This window comes from Silene latifolia, chromosome 2 (assembly GCF_048544455.1).
Source record: "Silene latifolia isolate original U9 population chromosome 2, ASM4854445v1, whole genome shotgun sequence".
Classification (NCBI taxonomy): domain Eukaryota; kingdom Viridiplantae; phylum Streptophyta; class Magnoliopsida; order Caryophyllales; family Caryophyllaceae; genus Silene; species Silene latifolia.
Window position 1 is genome coordinate 100583667 of NC_133527.1, and position 11745 is coordinate 100595411.

Consider the following 11745-nt stretch of genomic DNA (forward strand, 5'->3'; position numbering starts at 1 on the left):
AGGCAGCACAATTTCGTTCCTTCAAGTTTCAAAGAAAGATGCCCATCCTTCCAAAAAATACCGGCGTTTCCCTAAGTAGGGACTTAATCGTCATTTAAGCCCTTAGTTAACCCTAATTCCTACACCTAATCCCCACTATAAATACCCCATTAGTCTAATTAGAAGAGCATGTTCTTCTTAGCAATCTCTAGTGTAGTTAATATCAATCAAATCTCTCTTTAATTTTGTAATCAACAATTAATCAAGTTTTAATACAAGTTTTATTTCCTTAATCTCTCTTTTGTTCATCCTTTATTTTGGGTAATTGAAGATTATTTGGGTTATTATTGGGAGATTGACAACCTCTCAATCAAGCATCAAGTACTTCTTTTATTCTTTGCTTTATTATTAGAATCATTAGTAGGTATAATTCTCTTAATCCCTTTTTAATTATTGCTAATTACTTTCATTTATTCACCATGTTTCACTTTGTTGGTATGATTGACAACCTTGCTAGCATGTTCAACATGATAATGAGTGAGTAGTTCTATAGCTAGGGTTAATGGGCAATTAGGGGAAACCAACATGGGGAATGATTCATGCTTAAATTAATATGCTTTCATGGTTTATTTGCTTGCTTGTTATGATCTCAACTCATGCACATGTTATGTTTGATGAAATGCGAGCCTATGAATCCTTGCATTTTTTACCCATCACCTGTCTTTTCAATGAGACTTGTAAGACATAAACCAACTCGAGTCTCATTAGACCATGCATGTTATTGAGTAGGGAAGACTAAGTCGACTTGTAGGTGTTGTACAATCTAATCGATTCGGCTCCGGGACCCAAACTTTCCTAGGATTGTAAGATATAACCCAACTCAATCCATCACAACAATAATTGCTTGCTTATAATTTGAGAACATGTTTGTATGATCAATTTCCATGAATCCCCTATGACCCCATGATACCCTAGTGCTTTTTATCAATTGTTTACAACCCTTTTTAATTCATCTTGCTTGTTTACTTTTATTGCTATTTAGTTTAGTGACCTTCTACATCAACCCAAAAATTGTGACACCCCTAAGACACCACTAGTTGCAATAGAAATCTCATCTCAATTCCCGTCCCTTGGGATCCGATCTTTACTTGCCTCTTTACTAATTGTAGAGTTGTTTGTGAAGCTATAAATTGTGTTTTGGTCTAGGTGCTCCTAACGACAAGTTACCAAAAAGATTTAGTCCGACCAAAAATGGCACCGTTGCCGGGGACGGTGTTAACTTGATTTAGATTTTCTTATATTGTTATTAGTGTGTCTTTCTTTTCCATGGGGAAGTAAAACTCCTCAAGGTTTGTTCTAATTGTTTTCAAGTTGTTTGATATTTTGCAAGATGGACCTTATAGATTGTTTTGTAGAAGACCACTTAAGTATACCTTTCTTCAAAGATCCCATGCAAGCATTGGAAGCCTTGGAAGCAAGTGAGGCTAAAAATATGTATTGGGAATTGGAGGTAGATCTTTTTTAGGCCGCTCTAGCTAACAAAGAACTTACTCATGCACAATCCGAATTAGTGCATAACATCCTTGTGGAAGCATGTCAACCTATTGAAGATGAGCAATCCATCCTAGAAGACATCTTACAAGCTCAAGAGCAAGAGGAATCCATCATGGAATTCGAATATGATGAGATTGATGAGAATGAAGAACAAGTTGAATACGCTATGAGAATGGAATGCATAATGGAGATGGAACAAATTCTAAATGAAACTCCAAAGGAGGAAAGTGAGGTACAAACTCCTACTTTAAAACCCATTCCCCCGAATTTGAAATATCCTTACCTTGATGAATCAAAGACTAAACCCGTGATTGTTAATGATAGACTTGATGAGAACCAATTGGGAAAATTGCTTGATGTGTTGAAACAACATGAGAAAGCTATAGGTTATAGTCTAGATGACCTTAAGGGGATAAGTCCCAACTTTTGCATGCATATAATTCATCTAGAGGAAGACCATAGACCTACCATTCAACCTCAAAGAAGATTGAACCCCCACATGCAAGAAGTTGTCAAAGGAGAAGTTATGAAATTACTTGATGCGGGAATCCTATATCCCATATCAGATTCTTTGTGGGTTAGCCCCGTTAAAGTGGTACCTAAGAAAGGAGGTACCACGGTAGTGACAAATGAAAAGAATGAACTAATACCCACAAGGATGATCACCGGTTGGCGTATGTGTATTGACTATCGAAACTTGAATTCCGCAACAAGAAAGGATCATTTCCCCCTACCATTCATTGACCAAATGCTTGAGATGTTAGCCTCCAACAAATTCTTTTGTTACCTTGACGGGTATTCGGGATTCTTCCAAATCCCTATACACCCGGATGACCAACATAAGACCAACTTCACATGCCCTTATGGTACTTTTGCATATAGGAGGATGCCTTTTGGTTTATGTAATGCCCCCGCCACTTTCCAAAGATGCATGATGAGTGTCTTCTCCGATTACCTAGAGACGATAATGGAAGTTTTTATGGATGATTTTAGTGTTTATGGAAAGGACTTTGACTCATGTTTGCATAATCTTTCTCTTGTGTTGCAAAAATGTGAAGATGTTAGTCTTGTTTTAAATTGGGAAAAGTGTCACTTCATGGTCAATGAATGAATTGTTTTGGGTCACTTAATTTCGGAAAAGGGCATCGAGGTCGATAAAGCTAAAGTTGAGGTGATAGAGAAACTCCCACCTCCCGTAAATGTTAGAGGGGTGAGAAGTTTTCTCGGTCACGCGGGTTTCTATCGCCGTTTGATAAAGGATTTTTTAAAAAGAGCAAAATCCCTCACTCAACTCTTTCTTAAAGATGCCTAATTCCATTTCACTGATGAGTGTGTTGAATCCTTTAATAGAATCAAGGAAGCACTAATCTCTGCACCGATCATTCAACCTCCAAATTGGGAACTACCGTTCGAGATTATGTGTGATGCTAGTAACTACGCCGTTGGAGCGGTTCTTGGCCAACGGGTAGGAAGAGCCCTTCATGCCATCTACTATATAAGAAAGACTCTTGATCCCTCCCAAGTGAATTATGATACCACCGAGAAAGAGCTTTTTGCCATTGTCTATGCTTTAGACAAATTCTGTTCCTACTTACTTGGATCCAAGGTGATTGTCTTTTTGGATCACCGTGCTCTCCGACATCTCTTGATAAAAAAGGAGGCAAAACCAAGGTTGTTGAGATGGATTTTGCTTCTTCAAGAATTTGACTTGGAAATAAGAGACAAGAAAGGAGCCGAGAATGTAGTGGCGGATCACTTGTCAAGGATCCGGTTTCATGATGAACCTGGAGAAACTCCGATCAATGACTCATTCCCCGACGATATTTTGATGGCCATTCAAACACAACTTGAAAGGCACATCACCCCATGGTTTGCCGATTATGCTAACTATATTGTTGGAAGAGTACTCCCTCCAAATTGGAACCACAACCAAAGAAAGAGGTTCCTATTCGAAGTGAAGAGGTACTTTTGGGATGACCCAAACCTCTACAAGGAGTGTAGTGATGGGCTCTACCAGAGATGCATCCCTTAATGGGAAGTCCAAGGAATCTTGGAAGGGTGTCACTCATCACCCTACGGTGGGCACCATGGAGCAAGGAGGACCATTGCAAAAATTCTTCAATCGGGCCTATATTGGCCTACAATGTTTCAAGACACAAGAAAATTCATCATTCATTGCGATGCTTATCAAAGAACGGGGAATATCTCTTGGAGAAACGAAATGCCACAAAGGGGCATTCTAGAGGTGGAGATCTTCGTTGTTTGGGGGATCGATTACCAAGGTCCCTTTGTGACATCCAATGGGAATAAGTACATCCTTGTGGCCATAGACTACGTCTCAAAGTGGGTGGAGTCAATTGCCACTCCAAATGATGATGCAAAAACGGTCACCAAGCTCTTCAAGAAGATAATCTTCCCAAGATTTGGAGTTCCTAGAGCAATCATAAGTGATGGAGGAACGCATTTTCATGAGAAGAAACTTGCATCCCTTTTGACCAAGTATGGTGTTCAACATAGAACCGGCTTAGGATATCATCCTCAAACAAGCGGTCAATTTGAAGTTTCAAATAGAGAGATCAAGCAAATCCTTGAGAAAGTTGTGAACAAGACCCGAAAAGATTGGAGCACAAAGCTTGATGATGCTCTTTGGGCTTATAGGACGGCCTATAAGACTCCCATAGGAGCCTCCCCTTACAAGCTTGTCTATGGAAAAGAATGTCACTTGCCAATCGAATTAGAATACAAAGCTTTTTGGGCAATCCGAGCACTTAATCTTGATCTCAAATTGAGTGGCCAAAAGAGGATGATTCAAATTCAAGAGTTGGAGGAATTCCGACTACAATCCTATGAGAATGCCAAGATCTACAAAGAAAAGACGAAATTGCTCCATGACAAGAGGATTAGACAAAAGGCCTTGCACAAAGGGGACAAAGTCCTTCTAATCAATTCCCGCTACCGACTTTTTTCGGGAAAGTTGAACTCTAGATGGATGGGTCCCTATGTGATAACCGAAGTTGGAAAATATGGAGATTTTGAACTAAAGGCGGAAGATGGATGCAAGTTCAAAGTCAATGGTCAAAGGTTGAAGCCATACTATGAAAGAGCGTTTATTGGAGAGGTCGAGGTCACCTACCTCGGGCCTCCTCATCCTTGAAAGAACCATAAAAGGGAGAGTTTGGTGGAGTCCTCCCTAAACCACCACTTGTAAATATACTAACCCTCTAACTTGTATTTATAATTTTATTGCACTTCTTTAATTATAAGCATAAACTCTTTTCATGAGAGTAAGTGAGGGAGGGTCACTAACGAATTTTGAATGAAGGAAGGAACCAATATTCAAGTGTGGGGAAGCATTTATGAGAGGAAAGGAAATCAAGGGAAAATGCGCAGCTTAAACCCATGCGTCTTCAATGGAATCCGCCCGTTTTGCTGGAATCCGGGCATATTGGGAAGAATCCGTCCGTCCTGCTAAGCTGAGAAATTGGAAATTTTGGGACTGTGGAAGAATCCGAGCGTCTCAGAGCAGAAGCCGCTCGTCCTAAGGAATACGCCCGTCTTTGCAGAAAGACGGCCGTCTTTTTGCCTGTGCATTTCAAGAAATTTCACTGCCTAAGAATCCGTCCGTCTTTGAGAAAAGACGCCCGTCTCGTCTTCAGAGAATCCGAGCGTCTTGCGGTCGGGACGCCCGTCTTTGTGGCGTCATATTTTGTAAAGTTAACTGTGGAAGAATCCGGGCGTCTTACCCAGAATCCGCCCGTCCCGAGGAGCTTGAATCCGAGCGTCTCCTGCTCGAATCCGCCCGTCTTCCTGCGATAATTTGGCCCGACTTTTCTTAATTTAATTACACCCCACCACACAATTTGTGACACATCACCCTTCCTTCCACTTGTATTATAAAAACCCACCTCCTTATGACTCCAAAGCACATCCAAATCACTCTTTTACCCCACAAAATCAAAAGGCCCCAAATTGCTAGGGTTTCAAAGGCAACACTCAATCCACAAGGAGCATCTTTATTCTTTAACAATTCAAAAGTCCCAGCTCAATAATCAAGGAATGGCACCAAGGAGATCTTCTTTTAGGAATGGGAGGAGACCAAGGATGAGGGGAAGTTCTTCTACCTCCCATGTCAACACATTAAGAAGGGAGCATGAAGAAATACTGGATCTTACAAGACTTGATGACTTCTCAAATGTTGAGTTTATCAATGATGTGCAAAGACTAGTCTTCCACCGGCTTCTAAGTAAGAACATTCTCCCTACTAAGTTTTTATGTCATGATACCTTGAGGAAACTTGGGATTTATCACCAAGTGGAAGCTCTCTTTGAAGTATTTGGTCTCTGATACATGCCTAATGTATAGTCTTTTTAGCCTATTTCAGCACGTATTTCTATGCATTTTTATACTGTTTTTGTGGTATTTTGCCCCGAATTTGCTACTTTGGTGCGTTTTGTCCTTTTTATAGGAATGATCGCGAAAGTAGTGGAATCGTACCCTTTTTCGTCCTTTTTGGATGCATTTAGAGGAGACGAGATTGTTCCAGAGTGAGATACTGCATTTGGAAGCGTTGTGGCACGCATTACGAGGCATTTGGTGGCGGACTTAAGCTGAATTGAAGATGAAGCACTCGATCGAGCAGTTTTTCCACTCGATCGAGTGGTTTCTACACCCTAAGTTGGTCGATCGAGTAGTTTACTACTCGATCCTTAAGTTGCAGAAAGACAATTCACTCGATCGAGTAACTATCTGGTCGATCGAGTGGATTTTGCTGAAGAGTTGGTCGATCGAGTGGTTCTAATCCACTCGATCGAGTGGTTTCATTAGTTTTGGGCCTTAATCAGCCCGTGTGTTAATTATTTCGCTAAACTTTGTTTGCTTTTCTATTTAAACCTACGTTAACTAGGTTAAGAACATCTTTTTTCCATCTTGCCATCGATAAACACTTTATACTGTAAACCTTAGTACGTCGCTGCATTCTACTCTACTGTTACTTTATTTCGGGATTGCTTTCACTTGGAATCTGTGTTCTTTACGCCGGAATCGCATTGATTGTAATTCCTTCTCTTCCTTTAATAATAATTGATCTTTTATTGCTTTAATTCTTCGCTTTCGTTATAATTAGTTTTTGCCCTAATTTTCCTTATTGCAATTTATTGTTTATTTATAATGTTTACTGCTGGAAAATTATTTGCTGTTAGTTTAATTAACGATATGAGTAGCTAAACCCCTTTCATGTTGGGATTAGGGGATCTGCGGTAGAAATGTGACGATGTAGTGAATGAATTAGACGAATTAATTACGAGACTCTGTCACTATAGCAATTTAATTGTATTTATTCGACTTAGTTGAGTGCACGCTTCTATGTCACCCTTTAATCTGGCTAAAATTAATCCTGGATCGAAAGATTGGACTAAATAGGCCTGCTATAAACAGTAGACTACCCTAATGAGGATGAAAGTTAAGTTAGTGGTATTTTAGGATAGAAAGTGGACCGAAAGGACCTTTCAACATCCGTCTCACATTAGTTCGTCTGAATCATTTACAGCTGAGTTACTGGACTACCGTAGTGAACCGAATTCCCGACATGTCCCTCTCTTCTTGATAGTTTAAACCGATTTTCTTGTCTTATTTTTCTTGCCTTTATTTCTCTTTTCCTTTAATCTCGTAGTTTAGAAATCAATTCAACAAAACCCCCCAATTGTTACTTTAGGAATAGAATTAGACAGCTGATAATTACATTACCTCCCGGTGGATTCGATACTCGACTGCCTCTGCTACATTTTAGTTGAGACCGTTAGGTTTTATCTTTGATAGGGTTGCGATAGCCGTGTCAAATTTTGGCGCCGTTGCCGGGGAGGCAATTGTTTACATTATTAGTTGTTTCATTTTTAGTCTTTCTTAGTTTAAGGGACAACCGTTCCTTAAACTTTTCTTATATTCTTTTTGTAGTTTCTTCTTATGCGCAGGTCACAAGGTGGTGAACTAGTACCGTTCAATCCAGAGATTGAGAAATCCTTGCGCGAGTTGAGACGATCACAAAGGGTATTGCCGACAGAGGAAGAGCTGAGTACTCTGTCAAATTACTTTGAGAACGAGCTATTTGAGGAAGATCCACATTCTTCTCCTGTTTCCACTTCTTCAGCCGAAACCGTCACATCTCTGGATTTGCCAGTTATGGCCGAAGAAGCAACCATTGCCAGTCACTCTGAACTGACAGCTACGAATCTCTATAAGGGATTTGTACTACCAGGGGAGGCAAGAAAATTCGAACCGAAGCCTTCTTATATCAACTTAGTTGAAAGGAACCAGTTCGGGGGAGCTGCAAATGAAGATGCAGCTAAGCACATGGAGACCTTTATCGATTATTGTTGCTCCATACCCCCACCAACTGGCGTGACCCCGGATCAGATAAAAGAAACTATGTTTATTTTCTCACTCCGTGATGCTGCAATGGGGTGGTATAGGGATCTGGACCAGGAAGCTCATGGGGTAACTGACTAGAATTCGCTAGCTTTAGCATTTTACAAGAAGTACTTTTCCGCCTCGAAGACTATTGCCATTAGAGCTCAGATCACGAGCTTTAAACAAGGGCCTGATGAGAACTTTCATGAAGCATGGGTCCGTTTCAAGAAGCTGGTGCGAACCATTCCGCACCATGGATTCGAAAAATGGAGTCTTTGCAATCAGTTCTATAATGGGTTGTACGACGATCAGAGAGCTATTTTGGGTGCTGCAGCCAATGGCCGATTTGCTGAGAACATGGGAGAGACTAAGGGGTGGAAGATCATTGATGATTTGGCCACCCATAAGGCTGAATATGGGAACTCCAGAGGCAATCAAAGAAGAGCTGCTGAATCTTCTTCTGTAGCTGCACTAGAAGCTCTTACTGCGAGATTTGACAAATATGAGTTGGGAGGAGGTTCCAAAGGGGGGATGTATCAGGTGAATGTTGTGTCAGACGTTCCTTTCGTCTGTAGAAGATGTGGAGGGGAGGGACATGTCTCAGATCATTGTCCCAACTCCTATGAGTCTTGTCTTTTGCCTTTCAACATTACAGCGAACAACACTTATTACGAGCCGAACGTCCATCCCAATTTGAAGTGGAGTAGTCGAAATGTGCTCAATCCCACTCTTGCTCCTCCGAATCAAGCCAGCAGACCATATATTCCTCCATACAAGAATCAACAAGGCTTTCAGAAGCCTCCTTCTTTCAATCCTCCTAACCATGGTGCATCATCTTCCGGTGGGGTGAATGAAATAGGAGAGATAAATTCTATGTTGCAATCCATTACAAAGCAGTTGCAGCTGAGTGATCAACAAAATCAATAGAAGGACGCGTCTATTAAGGCACTTAAAACCCAAGTTGCCCAACTAGCCGCGAATCAATCCACAAAAAGCAGGGTCATTTACCGACTCAAAATGAGAAGAATCCAAATGAGACGGTACATCTGATAGAATTGAGAAGCGGTCTTTCTTATGAAGAACCGGAAGTGTCGAAATCAGACCCGAGGAAGTCTAAGACTGATGGTGAACAGTGTTATGTCGAGAAAAAGGGCTCACGACAAAGCGGTTGCTCGATCGATCGAAATCGTGTTCGATCGAGTAGAACTGAAGATGAAAGTCCTCGATCGAGGGTTTTTCCACTCGATCGAGTGAACAGGAAGAACAGGTTGGTCGATCGAGTAGTTTATCTACTCGATCGAGTGAAGCAGAAAGTGGAGTTGGTCGATCGAGTGGAAATTGTACTCGATCGACTGACATTGATGAAGAAACTGCTCGATCGAGTAAGCAAATTGGTCGATCGAATAGTATTGATGACGGGAAGCTTATTCGAGAGCCTGCTAGTGCTCGTTTAAGTGAGATATTACCGGAAAGACCTCGTTCGAGAGGTAAGAAGCGTCCAAAGAATACAGAACTTGCACCGGAAGATACATTGGAAGCGAGAAACAAGGGACTCGAGATACCTATCACGGTTCCTTTTCCGAGGCGGCTGCAGAATACGAAAGCTAATCAACAATTCGGCAAATTTGTCGAACTTTTGAAGAGCTTGGAAGTCACCGTGCCGTTCATTCAAATTGAATTAATGACAAAGGTACCCTCTTATTTAAAGTTTATGAAAGAAATTTTAGCGCGTAAGAGGACTATTAATGATAGTGAGACCGTAGCTTTGACTGAGGTGGGGTCACCCTATTTCAAAACAAGTTACCCCTAAGCAATCGGACCGGGTAGTTTTTCAATTCCGTGTCATATCGGTATGCATTTGATTGATAACGCGCTATGCGATTTAGGCGCTAGCGTGAGTGTCTTACCGTTATCTCTGGCTAAGAGATTTGGTTTGACAAAGCTAAGTTGTACCAACATGACTGTCCAGATGGCCGACCGTAGTTTATCACGGCCACTAGGTGTAGTAGAAGACGTACCTGTTCAGATCGGGAAGTTCTTTATTCCCGTCGACTTCGTTGTCTTAGACATCCCCGAAGATGCACACACCCCTATAATTTTAGGGAGACCATTTTTGTCTACTGCCCGTGCAGTTATAGACGTCGGGGGGAAGACTTTGACCTTTCAGGTAGGAGACGAGGAGCTGATTTTTCATCAGTCCAAGTCCCGGAGAGCTCCCATGCAAGCCCAGCCTTGCAATGCTCTTTCTTCTATTAGTCCTATTGTTGACACTCCAGATGAAAATTTGGAGAATTGTGTTGCTATTGTTAACCCTCCGCCTCAGATTGAGAGCAAAAAGGAGGAAAGTTCGTCTCTTTTCCTTACTGCAGGTACATATGAAAGCAATGAAGGAGCTGTCAAGGGACTTGGTGTAATCAAAGTCGATCAAATTGGAAATAAGGATGCTAAAGACGGTGATAGAGGAGCAACGACGAGGAAAGCTCACGCTTACGTGGATGTGAACTACTCCCCTCCTACCGTTTCAAGTGATAATTCATGCTCATGGAAGTTGAAGAGGACAGTCAATGTTGCTGAGGTGACGTCCTCCAGTCAGGAGCCCACAAAGGGGCTACTGAAATTTGTTGGGAATTAAACGGGGAAATGCCCCGTGTAACACTTTGTAATAGATAATTTTTGAATTTCTTTTGAATTTGTTTTATTGCGTTTTAATTAGGACAATTAGTTTTAGACAGTTTTTAGCATAGACGTAAGACTATAGACTGTTCTTATGCGTTTTTGGTACATTGGGAAATTCTTGCGTGTGTTTTTATGCAGGTTTGGGGAAGTTTCACGCATTCCAAGGAAGAAAAGGCGAAAATTCAAGAGCTTACGCGAAAAAAGTCCTCGATCGAGTATTTTTTGTACTCGATCGAGTGAAAAGTTGGTCGACCGAGTGCTTTTTCCAGTCGATCGAGTAAAGCAATAAATGGGATTGGTCGATCGAGTAGAATTTCACTCGACCAAGCAGCTGGACCATCAAAGTACTCGACCGAGTGGTTTAAAACCACTCAATCGAGTGAAATAAACAGTGTACAGGGAGTTTTTCGCCTTAAACTCTTATGTTCTTGTTCTAACTCTCATTTCATCCTAATTTTCATCTAACAAAACCCTAATTGCGATTTAAACTCCCCCAAATCCCCATTTTCTTGCCCAAATCACCAAATCCGCTTCCTACATTTCATTGTTTGTATATTAATCTTCAAAAGCCCCTTATTTTCCCCTTCATTTGTGTTGTTTATCTCGGTTTTAAAAGGGTTTTCGGGTTTGCGGGTTTTTCGACTGAAAATTCGCCATTGTTGCTTGTTTATTTGAGATTAATTGCAATTGTAGGATCACTCTCATCAGGTAAGCATTTCTTTTATCTTCTTTGTATTTTGATTTCGTTTAATTGGAATTTTATGAGGTAAAAATTGATTTAGGGTTTGAATATCCATGTTTAGTCGAATTCTTTCGACTTGTTTGTGTTTGTATGCCCTTAATTACCTTGCTTGATGATCATGATCCCCCTTCCTCGCTGTTTTGCATCCTTAGTTCGATTTTTACATGGATTTTTGCGATTTGGGTGTTGGACTGTCGATTTTTTTCGACTGTCAATTGGTGAATGCTGCTGTATTCGGTCTAAATTAGCTTCTTTGTCGCTTTATTGCTGCTGTTTAGACTGCTATCACACCCTGTCGATGCCTAACATGTTTCCATTCAAATTTCGTGCAAAATTCTCGCGATTAGGGCTTCCTTAGTCGAATTTTTCGACCCGTCGATCGAATGATTATA

The 11745-nt window shown here is 41.0% G+C and overlaps 1 non-coding gene across 1 annotated transcript; it reads right to left on the bottom strand.

The window, feature by feature from the left end:
* Window positions 1-8088: 8088 nt before the first annotated feature.
* LOC141645188 (small nucleolar RNA R71) lies at window positions 8089-8195 on the bottom strand. The gene has a single exon (XR_012544772.1). It is a non-coding gene; the product is annotated as a small nucleolar RNA R71 (small nucleolar RNA).
* Between the last annotated feature and the right edge of the window lie 3550 nt (window positions 8196-11745).